The sequence below is a fragment of the Erpetoichthys calabaricus genome, chromosome 8 (assembly GCF_900747795.2).
Source record: "Erpetoichthys calabaricus chromosome 8, fErpCal1.3, whole genome shotgun sequence".
NCBI classification, from domain to species: Eukaryota; Metazoa; Chordata; class Cladistia; order Polypteriformes; family Polypteridae; genus Erpetoichthys; species Erpetoichthys calabaricus.
The window spans coordinates 197812373-197825583 of record NC_041401.2 but is presented as its reverse complement, the minus strand read 5'-3'; the positions used below and the strand labels follow the sequence as shown (position 1 = coordinate 197825583).

Here is a 13211-nt window from a genome sequence, read left to right as displayed (position 1 = left end):
AGAGAGAGAAGGGGGGCGAGCGCGAGCAAGAGACACCAGCGCACCAGGCTGGGAAATTTCTAGAAAGGTGCGCTCAACAGTTCGGGTTCATTCATAACTATGGACGCCGGCCCCTCTGCCTCCACCATCTCTCTGCCCTTCTCCCCATGTCAGGGAGCGTGCCGTGCCAGTCCACAGGTAGATCTCACAGTGCTTAGGCCCAATACAGCATTTGGACTGACTTCCATGTGCCACTCGCCGGTTTCCATCACAGCCCAAGACAAGCAGACAGCAGTGAACTGCCTTTGAGTGTGGAGGCATGTACTGGATGTGGTGGACAGGTGTCTCCTCCATGCCAGCTTTTTGGTCTTGTGACAGCTGGCATTAAAGGTGCAAACGTTACAAGGGCTGGTGATTCTGGGTTGTGATGGCCCAGAGTCTACCCTGGGTGGAGTGGGACGAGACACACACTGGCATGCCCACATTTACTCATAATGAGCTAGCATAGAGTGGCCAGTTGGCATTGCCAGCACGTCTCTGAACAGGGAGATCGCAAACAGTGCCCAGGATCTGAACCCAGGACTTAGGGGCTGTTGCATGGCACTGCCATTGTGTGATATCGGCCATCCTTCTGTTTACTGAACTATCACGGAAACAAACATGGATGACACGCCACTGTTTGCACAGCGCACACCAACTCGTACCAACAAACCTACTGTGCATGTCTTTGGCATGTGGGAGGACACTGGAATACCTTAAGAAAACCCGCCCCCCCACAGCGCCTGGGTCTCCACAGCCTGACAACTCACATAATCCAATTCATGGTCCTGGATGGCCGGAGATTGTTCCAGCAGCATTAGGCCCACACCCTGAGCCAGACAGAATCACCAGTCTACCCAGTACATGTCTGTGAAACAGCAGTAGTCCGAGAAAAACCCCACCCAGACGTGGGGACGATGTGACAGCTTCACGCAGACAACAACAATGAGGTTATCTCTCCACGATGGAGACGGTTGTGTTACGGCAGCTGTCTATTGGTCATGAAACCTGCGTTATCCAGAGCTTATTCCAAGTAGCGGAGCGCCTATATGATCATCGGAAAGACTCAAAGTGAAAACCGAGTGGTCTAAGTTAAGAGCGAATATAGAACACAACTCGTTGTTTCATGAGTATTCACTCCCACCATTAACGTGACGCATCACTGGTGCGGCCCACTGCTTGTCCCATCATTAGTTCAGTGGAGGTCTTCTGACTGGGGGTTCAGTTGATTGTATCTGGAAGGTCCAGGCTGTGGTGAGTCCGTATGCTGGCCTGACCTACACAACGAAGACCAAAGAAACACACCAAGAAAATCACAAGACAGGAATATCTCCAAGTCACTGAATGTCCAGCTAAATCAGTCATGAAGAAATGAAAAGAGTGTGACACAGCTGTAAGTCAAATGAGCGAAACCACCAAGAGACCTCAGTGGACATTGGAGAGACGGCATCCTGAGCCACTCTGAAGACAGTTGTGCGGTCTGGCGAGACCGAAATGAAGCTTTTTTGGCCATCAAACTAAACGCCATGCTATACTGCACATTATCAAAAACCCAGCACTCCACCATGAGGCACCAAAAAGACAACAAATGCAGCAAAACACAAGGAAATCCTGCAAGACCTGCACCTTGGGAGAAGACAACAAGTCCGAGCGTAAAGCCAAAGCTACACAGAAATGGCGTCAGAATGTCAAAGTTGATGTCCTGGAGTGGCCGGGTCTCAGAGTAGGCAGGTGGTCCTGACCGGCTCACAAATGTGATCCTCCTCTTAGAACAATCCAGAGGAGAACAGGCCATTAAGCCCAACAGAGCTCGCCAGCCCTATCTACCCGATTCCTTCAAAATAACGTCAAGTCCAGTTTTGAAAGTCCCTAAAGTCCTACTGTCGACCACACTACTTGGTCACTTTATGGATCTCTGTGTAAAGAGGACAGCAGTCGGAGGCAAAGCATTTGAGTCAGTTATTCTAATTTAGGAAACTCCTCGTCACTTCACCATGAGAGCTCATGACTTACTAGGAGCTGCCAGAAGGTGGCATTCAGGCAGAGATTGGCATGCACACCCAGGAAAGGCAGAACGTTTTGGAAATACTGGAAAAGACAGAACTCTTAAAAAGATATCAATCCGACAGAAATGGAATAATACTCATAATAAACCTGGTATGGTTTAGCCAATGTTCTGTCAGCCCAACATAACGTTACGCTTTTTGGCGACAAGTAAAAGTCCGCTTTGCAGTAGCAATGATTTGGGAAAGTCAACACCAAGCATTTGTTCAATTTTATACGTAGTGAGAAGTCGAGCAAAATGACCCCTTTAACTGGCTAACTAAAAAGATTACAATATGCCAGCTTTCAAGGCAACTCAGGCCCCTTCTTCATGCGAGTTGGAATAGCAAATTCTGAAAGTCTTTACAACACTTGAGGTCATGTGTAGTGTTAGGCATTTCCCACCACGCCACATGAGATCACGTTAAAGCACTCCTGCACATAGAGATCACTGTGCCAAGCGTGGATGAGCACACACATGAGAAGGGTGACTGGACAGATCCAAGCAACTACAGGCCAGTAAGCTTAACGAGCATCACAGGAAAATGAATGGAAGGAATTATTAAGGAGAAGATGGACCAACACCTGGCAAGGACAGGACAGTCAGCGTAGGTTCAGAAGAGGGAGGTCGTGTTTTACTAACAGGCTGGAATTCTATGAGGAAAAAACAAAAGGAGATGACCAGAGTGGATCAGATGAGATTATTGATGTGGACTTTCAGAAAGCATTTGATGAGGTGCCACATGAGAGGGTGGGCATCAAATTAAAAGAAGTGGCAGTTCAGGGTGATGTTTTTAGATGGATGCAGGATTGGCTCAGACACAGGAAGCAGAGGGTGATGGTGTGAGGAACCTCATCAGAACTGGCCGATGTTAAGAGTGGGGCAGTGATGGGGCTGCTGCTATTTTTAATCTCTAGAAATGATTTAGATAGGAATATAAGTAACAAGCTGGTGAAGTTTGCAGATGATACCAAGATAGGTGGATTAGCAGATCATTTGGAGTCTGTTATATCATCACAGAAGGACTTGGACAGCAGACAGGCTTGGGCAGATTTGTGGACGATGAAATTTAATGTCAGTAAATGTAAAAAATTACACATAGGAAGTAAAAATGTGAGGTTTGAATACACAATGGGGGTCTGAAAATCGAGAGTCCACCTTATGAGAAGGAGTTAGGAGCCGTAGTGGGCTCTAAGCTATCGACTTCCCGACAGTGTTCAGAAGCCATTAAGAAGGCTAACAGAATGTCAGGTTATATAGCGCCTTGACGTGTGGAGTACAAGTTACAGGAGGGTCTGCTCAAGCTTTGTAACACACTGGTGAGGCCTCATCTGGGGTCCTGAGTGCAGTTTGGGTCTCCAGGCTACAAAAAAGACATAGCAGCACAAGAGAAGGTCCAGAGAAGAGCGACTAGGCTGATTATGGGGGGCTACAGGGGATGAGTTAGGAGGAAAGATTAAAAGAGCTGAGCCTTCACAGTTTAAGCAAAAGAAGATTAAGAGGAGACCTGACTGAAGTGTTTAAAATTATGAAGGGAATTAATCGAGTGGATCGAGACGGTTATTTTAAAATGAGTTCATCAAGAACACGGGGACACAGTTGGAAACTTGTGAAGGGGAAATTTCCCACAAACATTAGGAAGTTTTTCTTTACTCAAAGAACGATAAGACACTTGGAATAAGCGACCGAGTAGTGTGGTAGACAATAAGACTTTATGGACTTTCAAAACTCAACTTGATGTTTTTTTGGAAGAAATAAGTGGAGAGGACTGGCGATCTTTGTTGGGCTGAATGGCCTGTCCTCGTCCAGAGAGTTCTAATGGCACACGACATCACTACATCAGGTGCTCATGGATGTAAACTGTATTGTCATAGTCAGCACATGACCTCAAGATAGGCGGGGCTGGATGGGTGATTGACAGCAAAAAGTCACACAGGTATGCCGAGCGCAGCATTCCACAAACCCCTGGAACAGCTGGGAAGGTTCATGAAGGCAGGTGGAGACCCTGGCGTTATCACAGAAGATTAGGGGGGGGCCGTGGCTGGCTTCAGTATAACTGTTACTTAACAGCGGCCATAACAGTGTGGAGGGGATTCTTTGGAAGATATGGCTGTGGATCATTCATTGTTAAATAAGCGAGCCCCTCATTCGGTGTGTGTGTCTCTCGATGCTAGCGACGTTATTATTTATGGTGTTGCAAACTGACAACAATTTCTATACGTGCAGCTTAGCTCAATATCCTACTCTGTTGTGTTTTCCTCCTTCTTCTTCTCTGATTATTATTATTATTGTCTTTGTGGTAAAACCTCAACGTTCGATTCAGAAATCTACTAAATGCCATCATGAGTGCCATTTTGCGACTCAGGGTGCCGTAAGATTGTGACCTCCTCCTCCTCACTGGGAGTGGGTGTAGGTCGTCTCATGGCTTTGTCTCATGTCCTCCTCTGGGCTAGCCTGACTTTTAGGGCAATTCCTAGGAGTCATTCTGACAGACACAGGCTCAGATCTCAATCCCGTGGACTTGAGAAAGGCTGCGCCATCACACCTGGCACAGCCAGAGCGGCTTCACAGAGATAAAGCGGATAGAGAGGCACCTGTGCACACAGACTCACGGCTACCATGGCTGCCACCTACTGTATTGCCTACTGACTTGAAGCGTGGTGTGAATACTTTGAGCTTTATAGTTGTGATTCCTGCAGACCGTTGTGCAGAGGTCTGGTTTCATTCTGACATGAAATTCACCCCACTGTAATTCAATGTCATATAAAATGTTAGTGAGGATGTGTCGTAGTTCCAGTATCCATCCATCATTCCAATTCATGGTCCCAGCACCACTGGCTGCAGCACAGGAATCACACACATCACACCGGGTCAGCTCAGAGTCCCCTATAATGTGACATTTTAGATGAAAAAGAGAATAGCAGGAGAAAATCCACACAAAGAATGAGTAAAGTACGCGGTCAGGGCCTGAACTCCACCTGCCAAGCTGTCCAACAGCCATGGTAGTCATTGGCAGCCCCTAAACCGTGAGGGTCCCCCCCACAGCTCACCAGCCTACTTTACCACACTCTGCCTAACCACGTGGCGGGCCTTCCTCCATGCCCATGTTTCCTATGCCCAGACTCGGCCTCTCTGCTCAACCCTCTTCTGTCCCAGCATGGAATTCATGTCTCGAGATGTCAAGCCTCCTCCAAATTCACAGACCACTCCAGACACCTCGCCCATGGAGAATTTTATCTAGTAGAATTTCTCTTGTAATTTTCATCTCCCTTCAAGCCAAATGTCTTTACAAATGAAAACAATGGTAGAAGGTCAGGCTTCCCATTCAGGTGACACTCGAGCCACCATTGGCTTGGCTCATGTGAGATACACTAAAGTATAGTGGCTGACGTCACTGCACTCCAAGCCTGTGAAGCGGCATGAAGGACACTTGCAGGTGGCCTGCATAAGGTGATCCACATATTGGTGACTTGCCCTGACTCTGAATAGACAAGGAAGAAAGATGGCACAGCACCTGGCAATAGTAAGGGAGCAGCACACAGCTGCTTGCTGTAACCTTAACAAGAGAAGGCCCTGAGCCTACGAGAAAACAAATGACAAGGCCGGCTTTGGCCCGAAGCAACACCAGGGACAGGTGACATGCTGCTTAGCGTTGGCTTTCCAGGAGTCCCACCCTGCGACTGACTGGAAGATGAAAAGATTGAAATGTACAGAGTTAGCGTTTAGTCGTTAGTGGATATAGTGCCTTTCAGGAAGGGAGTGGGGGTCCGTAGAAGAATCACACAGCACATATTGTAAGATATTGAGTATTTAAATACATATTTCTGTTGCATGACAAGTAGACCATGCAGTTATTTCTTTGAGTTTCATCGCTGACAGCTGTCTAAGGAGACTTGCAAGTTCCAATGTCAGGGTACTGAGGACACTGGATAAGAGACTTGACTGGACATCACCTGCGTCTGGCCTGCTAGTGCCAACCACGTGGCAAAGCCACAAATGTGACTTCAAACTCCAGGCATCCGTGACCACCTTCTTCTAACTGTAACATGTTGTCCATCACCTTTATTGACCACTGTGAACCCTCTCTGGCACAAGCCGCGCTCAGGAGAGATGGATGGCCAACGATGGGAGCAGTGAGGCAGGACGGGCCTGAAGCAGAACTCTGACAAATGCAGGGCCGCCTCGCTTCAAGTGCTGCGCTCAGCTCCTTTCAGCAAGTGGAGTGCACACAGCTAAGCCTTCGACGCCCACGTACGTTTTCAAAATCAATATTAAATGTACTCGGCATTGTGCATGAGAAAAGTCGTGATCACTGCTTCACTGCAGAGCTGCTAGAAGACCACCCCGGGTTCAAATGAATGGTCCTCTCCTCTGCCTTGTCACAGCGCTTTAGAATAAAGACTGATACTGGCCCATGGACCAAAGTACAGGACACCTGGGAGTTATGAAGGCAGACGGTGATGCCAGTCGGTGTACTGGTGACGTCTCCGTCCATCCGTTTTCTAAAGAGCAGGAGTGCAGGAGAGCTGGAGCCAATCCCAGCAAGCACTGGGGCCAAGGCAGGGACAACAAATGGACAAGGCGCACTGACGAGGTGGCTGCCTAAAATGAACTCTTCTGTGTCCGGTAAGCAGATCCACCCTGCTGAGCCTGGCATTGCAGCTTTCCCATCTGTACGGGGCAGCCCACTCGCCAGGGCTCCTTCCAAACTTTTCCCCCTTGAGGAAGTTTACTTGGGCAGGACGGTGGCACAGTAGGTAGCACTGCTGCCTCGCAGTAAGGAGACCCGTCTGGGTTCGCTTCTCGGGTCTTCCCTGTGGAGTCTGCATGTTCTCCCCGTGTCTGCGTGGGTTTCCTCCCACAGTCCAAAGACTTGCAGGTTAGGTGCATTGGCGATTGTAAATTGTCCCTAGTGTGTGCTTGGTGTGTGTGTGTGTGTGTGTATGCCCTGCGGTGGGCTGGCGCCCTGCCTGGGGTTTGTTTCCTGCCTTGCGCCCTGTGTTGGCTGAGATTGGCTCCAGCAGACCCCCGTGACCGTGTAGTTAGAATATATGATGGATGGATAACGGATGAATGGAAATTTACTTTGTGACGGGTGCATTTCTGGCAGGCATGCCAAGTGGCTCGTCATGATGGGTTTAGTTAGTGAAAGTTCATTAGTGACCACACCAGAATTTTATTCTAGCCCTGACCATGCCAAGTATGTGCCAATAATGTAATTTAAGATAGCAGCTCAGTGCCTGGCTCTGCCACCCCACAGCTCATAGCAGGCGCTGCCTCTGCAGAGCTGCACTTTGCACCCCCGTCTCTGTGTGGGTTTTCCTCTGCGTATTCCCAAACATGTGCCCATTAGGATCACTGGCTCATAACGGACTAACACCCTCTTCAGGGTGGCACCCAGGATGGGCACCTTTGTCCTGAGGCCCTGAAGTGGATCTCATTTAATGACAACACCGTGGCACATTGGGGAGCGCTGCCACTTTACAGATCCAGCGTCTTGGGTTCAAATCCCACGCCCTCTCAATGTCTCCTTGTTTTCCGTCCAGTACTTCAGTTTAGTTGCCACCTCCCCAGACACCATACTGGGTTACTCAGTTGGCCTTGTGATAGACTGGCACACTCTCCCAGCACATCTAACCTAGCACTCCGTGTGTGTGACCCCCAGGCAAGTCTGAGAATGTTAAGCTGGGCAGTAGGGTGGCACAGTGGATGATGCCTCTGTTGGCATATTGCCCAGCCTGTGTTAATGGACACCTCCAGACTGGCCCACTGTGTGTGTGAGTGTTTCCTGTGATTAACTGGCACCTGCCCTTGTGAGCTCCACATAACCCTGAGCTGGGTGGCACAGAGCAGTATGGGGCACTTGACCTGGATGTTCTTCTTGTCCCTTTGGCCACCCTGTGGTGCACCAGCTTGGGACAAGTTGTGGCTGTCATGTGCAGCGAGACCCCCACTCGTTGGCTGCAGCAGCCCAAATCCCTGAATTACTGGACCAGAAGGCCGATGAAATAACAATGGCAGGACGCGTCCCGGGCGGGCACCGAGCGAGGCCTGGCTGGATGGAAGGGCAGCTTCTTGGAGCTCGGCCCCCATCAGCAGAGCTCTCCATTTTATTGTGCGTAGAGGGAGTCGGTTTGAAGCCCACCCACACATTCATTAACTTGTCACACACAAAGCAGACAGCAGGTTTTAATACATTCTGGTGATTTGAGAATCGGACTAATGGACAAATAGCCCACGCGCTCAGAAGCCAGGCTTGGCATTGTTTGGATTGTTTCCAAGGACGCGACGTGAGTAACCGCACATGGCGCTATAGGCCGATACCTCATTAATACACACTCTGCACATTCACACTCAAGAAGGTTGGTTAAACGTGACAAAGAATGAAGTGCAAATCGGGATTTAATGCCATCAACCGGTAACGTTAAGGAGTCACAAGGACCTGGGTTCAAATGCCTGGCCACTCCCACCCTTCAGGCACTCTGGCCTGCTCAGATGTCCATGAGTCCAGTCATTCACGCACGAGCAGCAGAAGAGTCCAGGAAAGGCACTGGACTGGTCACCATGGGCTGCGCTTTCTACCTTCTAAATTCAGACAGAACTGCGAAGAGCTTACAAAGCGTTCTTCCACTAGGGGGCAGGATAGCAGGTCCAGTATGTCAGACTGCTCACTGGGGTGGACAGTCAACTCTATCAGGGCTTTGGTGGGGTTTGTCGTTAGCAGCGCAGGACACAGCGGCGCTTTAAGAGTTAAACTTCGGAGGAGATTGAGGACACGGTCACAGGGGGCGGAGCCTGAGAGAGATGCTGTCAGAAAGGGATGGGGCGGAGCTGCTGAGGCAGATTCTGTCCAGAGGGGTGGAGCCACAGACAGCGCCTCTCAGAAGGGGTGGAGCCACCCTGAGAAGCTGTGCAGAGTGTGAGGGACAGAGAACTGATGAAGGACTTAAAGAGCAAAGCCCACAAGCCCCGCTCCTCCGCTCACATCCTGGGCCTGGCTCTGTGAGTCTCCGGAAGGATCCTGGCTTGGATCGTCCAACAGAGCTGGGCAAAGCGAGGGCAGATGGTGTTACCTCTGAGCCCGAGTGAGTGGTGTGAGGCGGCGCTGACAGCCTTAATGTGCAGGCAGGCGGTGGACACGGCCGATGAAAGGTCATTGTGGAATATCAGAAGGCACCCGATAAGGAAGATGGCCTCCAGTACACCTGAAATGAGGGAGTGAGAGAGTGCTAGGCTGGCAGCACCAGTGGCCATAAAATGGCACACAAAATGAAGACGTCCTGTCGGAGGGTACAGCAACCAAAGGAGAGAATTAAAAGTCACCTGATACTCGACACCAAAGATTTCATAAAGTTCCCGTTGTCGTTCAGTCGTCATGTGCTTCTCCCAAAAGGCCATGGGTGGGTGTGTGAGTGGGTCCTGCGAATGCCAGGCTCGACTCCTGCCTTGTGTCTGGTGCCACGGCTTTGAGATGCTCACGTCGCCGCGTTACGTTTCCTGTCCTGTAGCTCAGGTGTGGGCCTGATTAGAGGAGACAGACCCCAGAGAGCTGAGGTTTGGTGGTCCGGGCACTCGTGGCTATCACACTGACTCGGCCGTCTCCCTGGGAGACACGACCTGCTGCCGTTCTCGTTGTCTCCCCCCTCTGTTCTAACGACGCCTCTTCTTTAATTGCCTGCTAATGGCTCCTCGCTTTTCTTTCGCTTATTCCTGCACTTAAAAGGTTTTGCTTTTTTGTGCGGTGGAAGAGGAGTCCCATTTTCTTCTAAACCTTAATTACAACTTGTAGGAATTGAAGTGGCATTTCGGCAGCCTCGTGCCCATGACACTGCTGTGCCAGCAGACTGGAGACGCACTGCCCCCTAGTGGGCAACTTCAGAACAATTTGTTTGCTTGAAATGTATAAAAATGAAAACCAAACTGGTGACCCTGGAGCTGAGGGTCACTGTGTGACCTGTGCCACCATACATACAAGCTCCTGATTCATGCCAGGATGGACCCGGACCGGTGACGGCTTGTGTGTCCTTCTCGGTTTGTCATTGCAGATGTCCATCTTCAAAATGAACATTAATGTGAACTCAAGACCCTCCTGGCCACATGACCCTTCTAGACTTGGGTTCAAAGCAGTGGGCAAGGCACTAGTGTAGCCCCACTGCCATCTTGGGGTGCCCATTTATACCTCTCTGAAGGGAAGGGCAGAGCTTAATGCCAGCGGGCACCCTGTACTGCCAAATGAATGGAAAGGGGCACTAAAAAGTGGGTGATCAAGTTTAATTCATTTACTTAGAAATGAATCTGGTGAATCAGAAATGAACATTCACAAGTGCCATTGAGGCACCCTCGGCACGGGCACAGGATTGCCCATTGGCTTATTCCTACAGTGCAGCTTTATTATCTGAGTATGGGGCAGACATCCAGGGGTCAAGTATTTAAGAAAGTGCCACGTCGTTTCACTCTGACTGGCAGCTGCTACCCTGGAGTGCCACTCTTGACTCATCGCCAGCCTGCCTGCCTCAACTACAGGATTTAAAGACAGGCCATTCAGTGCCCACCAGTGGTGTGAACTCATCAGGAGTGGCATAAAGTTGGGAACCGCTTCCCCACAATCTGCATTTGGCAGCCCAGAAGTCCCTGAATGGAGACGGTGGGCTTTGACTGTTGGGCACTTAGTCAGCAGGTTCTGCCCTGATTAGGGCTGTGGAGGCGTTTCTGACCCAAATCGCGAGGACCGTCCATTAAGTCAATGCCAGGGTGGCTCCGGGCTGCATGGGTATATGGATAACAGTGTGTTGTGCCCTGCAGTGCCACTCCACCACATCCAGGGTTGGCTCCTCCCATTTATCCTGAACTGGATGAAACAAGTTTGAGAATGTTGTGTAGCGTTCACCTTTAAAGGCACTATATAAAGAACAACAGCAGTCAATAGAAGATGTGTGGCAGTGCCAACAGCTCCATTAACCTGAGCAGGCTCACAAGAGGGGCACAGGAAAGAGTTGGCATGCAAAGGTCAAAATGGCGGACCGCCCGAGTGCTTGGCCATTTCATGAGGAGCAGCGTTTTGCTCACACCTCCACCGGACCCCACACGTAATCCATAAATCAGGAGGAGCAGCGCCAAGAGAGACACATTAATGTGCCAAAGCCCCTCATGGATGGCATGGGCAGCTCAGCCAGAGTCCTCCGCTAATCACATGATCACATTCCCAGGATGCTCTGCTCCGATTCTGTTCTCGACTTCCCTCGAGGGTTTCCCACCCCTGCTGGTTTTCAACGGTGGCTGCTTCGTCCCCCCAGTCCACCCCTTCCTTTGATTTTGTAAGGACGGAGCCCCCGTTGTAAATGTGGACACACAGAAGGTGGCTCCGTGCCACACTGTGACACAAATGCACAATTTACATGTGTCATGCATGTCGGGGGTTCAAATCAGGTGCCCTACAGGAGGCACAGTGACAATTGTGACATGTGACAACTGTCCAGATTAGTCACTGGGAGACGACTCTGGATGGGACAAACACACTGATGCCAGGCTGGGGCTGAACGGGCTTGCCCGCTGCAGGTGCGACTCCAACTCCACAGTCACGGCTGTGTGCCTCGTGTTAGGTGGTCATTCTGTGTGTGTGCCAGTCTGGGTGGTCTCGTGTGTTGTACTATTTTAGTTTGTACAGATGTCCGATTTCTAAAGCTGCAAGTTTGTACTCCCAGTACTGCTTAACGGCCATGCCAGCCCACAGCTGAACTCGGGTCCTCTACGTGCCCAGCCTGGTCAGCCAGGCAGTGCATGCTGGGACATTTCCTTGAGTCGCCGCTGAGCACAATAAGAGAATTCATCAGGAGAGACCTCCGGGGGGCTCAGCAGGAAGGGGCTCGCGCTTTAGGACTGCAGCTTGGGCACACAAAGCCCCTTTATAGGGTGAAAGGGGACTGCACCTCCCCCAGCCCCCCCCCCTTGTGTCAATTCACAGGACCACCAGGACTAAGAGAGCCTGATGTCGAAGAAGTGACAGGGACAAGGGGGCAGACATGGCGCATAGAATGAGCTTCATCAAAGTAGGACGTCTTTGAGCAGAGTGGTAAATAAGGAAAGGCGCTATATAAACCACAGGCCACCACCGACTCTGTGGGTGATCCTAAACAAGCCAGTCACACAGGAGCTACACAGGATCTCGCAGGCTCAGTCCCCCCACTCCCAGAACGAGTCACCGTCACCTGTCCGTCCCCACCCACATAGTAGCAACACAAAACAAGTGTAGCACACTGCACAGTGACTTTGGATGGTTTACACTGTGAAAGGCACTACATAGCATCACCGCACCTGGCGCTATATTCAACATTCCGAATCCACTGGCACCCTTGTGATCCTCAGCCAGCTGTTTAGTGCCTGACAGTCCAAGAGAATGGTGCCATGTAAGGAGCTATGGAAAAGCACCTCTTTCAAGCTCAAGGGAGGCAAAGCCAATGCCAGTGCCTTACAAGATATGCGGGCACAAAACCAGCCTGCCTGGCTTTATAGCGCCTTTTCAATTAAAAGAGACAGCCCACCCACGGCGCTGACCTGCACTGACTGGCTTTGGGAACATCGCGATAGGAATCAAGTCATCAGTCCATATAGTGCCTTTCACGATTAAGGAGTGGCAGCAAAGTGACTGAATGAAGCCAATTCTCCTCTTAGGATTAAAGGAGGACCCCCGGACTGGCATACGCCGTAAATCAAGACGCATCACCACAGCACGATGGCCATGTCACTGGCACACCAGCCTGCTTCTCAACTTCCAGAAAGCCTGTGCCCATTGTGTCAGCAGAGTATGTGCCAGTCCATTGGAGGGCACTCACATGCTCACATTCACCTCCTGCTGCCCCCTCTCACAAGTCCAGCTGCTAGTATTTATAGCGCCTTTCACACCCCATAACTGACTTGCTACACTCCACACTCTTTGGGTCTTCTTTTCCTTCACCCCTCCATCCATTTCTGCATCAGTTCAGTGTTATGGGGGTAAAGTCCTTCCTGGCAGCAGCTGCAATGTGAAAACCAACCCTGGACTGGGCATCAGAGGGCAAATTGTAGGACCAGTCAACTCAGATGTCTGTTTAGCGTCTTTCATAAAGATTTAGAGTTTAGAGAGGATGGGCAGTCCAGTGGATAGCACAGAGCC

At 50.4% G+C, this 13211-nt stretch overlaps 1 protein-coding gene and 1 long non-coding RNA gene across 21 annotated transcripts in view; one reads left to right on the top strand and one right to left on the bottom strand.

Annotated features, from left to right (window-relative positions):
* LOC127528966 (uncharacterized) overlaps positions 1 to 13211 on the top strand; it is a 524038-nt gene that overhangs the window by 469056 nt on the left and 41771 nt on the right. The gene's annotated exons all lie outside the window — the stretch shown is intronic.
* The window catches only part of LOC114656450 (microtubule-associated protein 2-like), a 128217-nt gene that overhangs the window by 97843 nt on the left and 17163 nt on the right, over positions 1 to 13211 (bottom strand). The window lies entirely within an intron of this gene.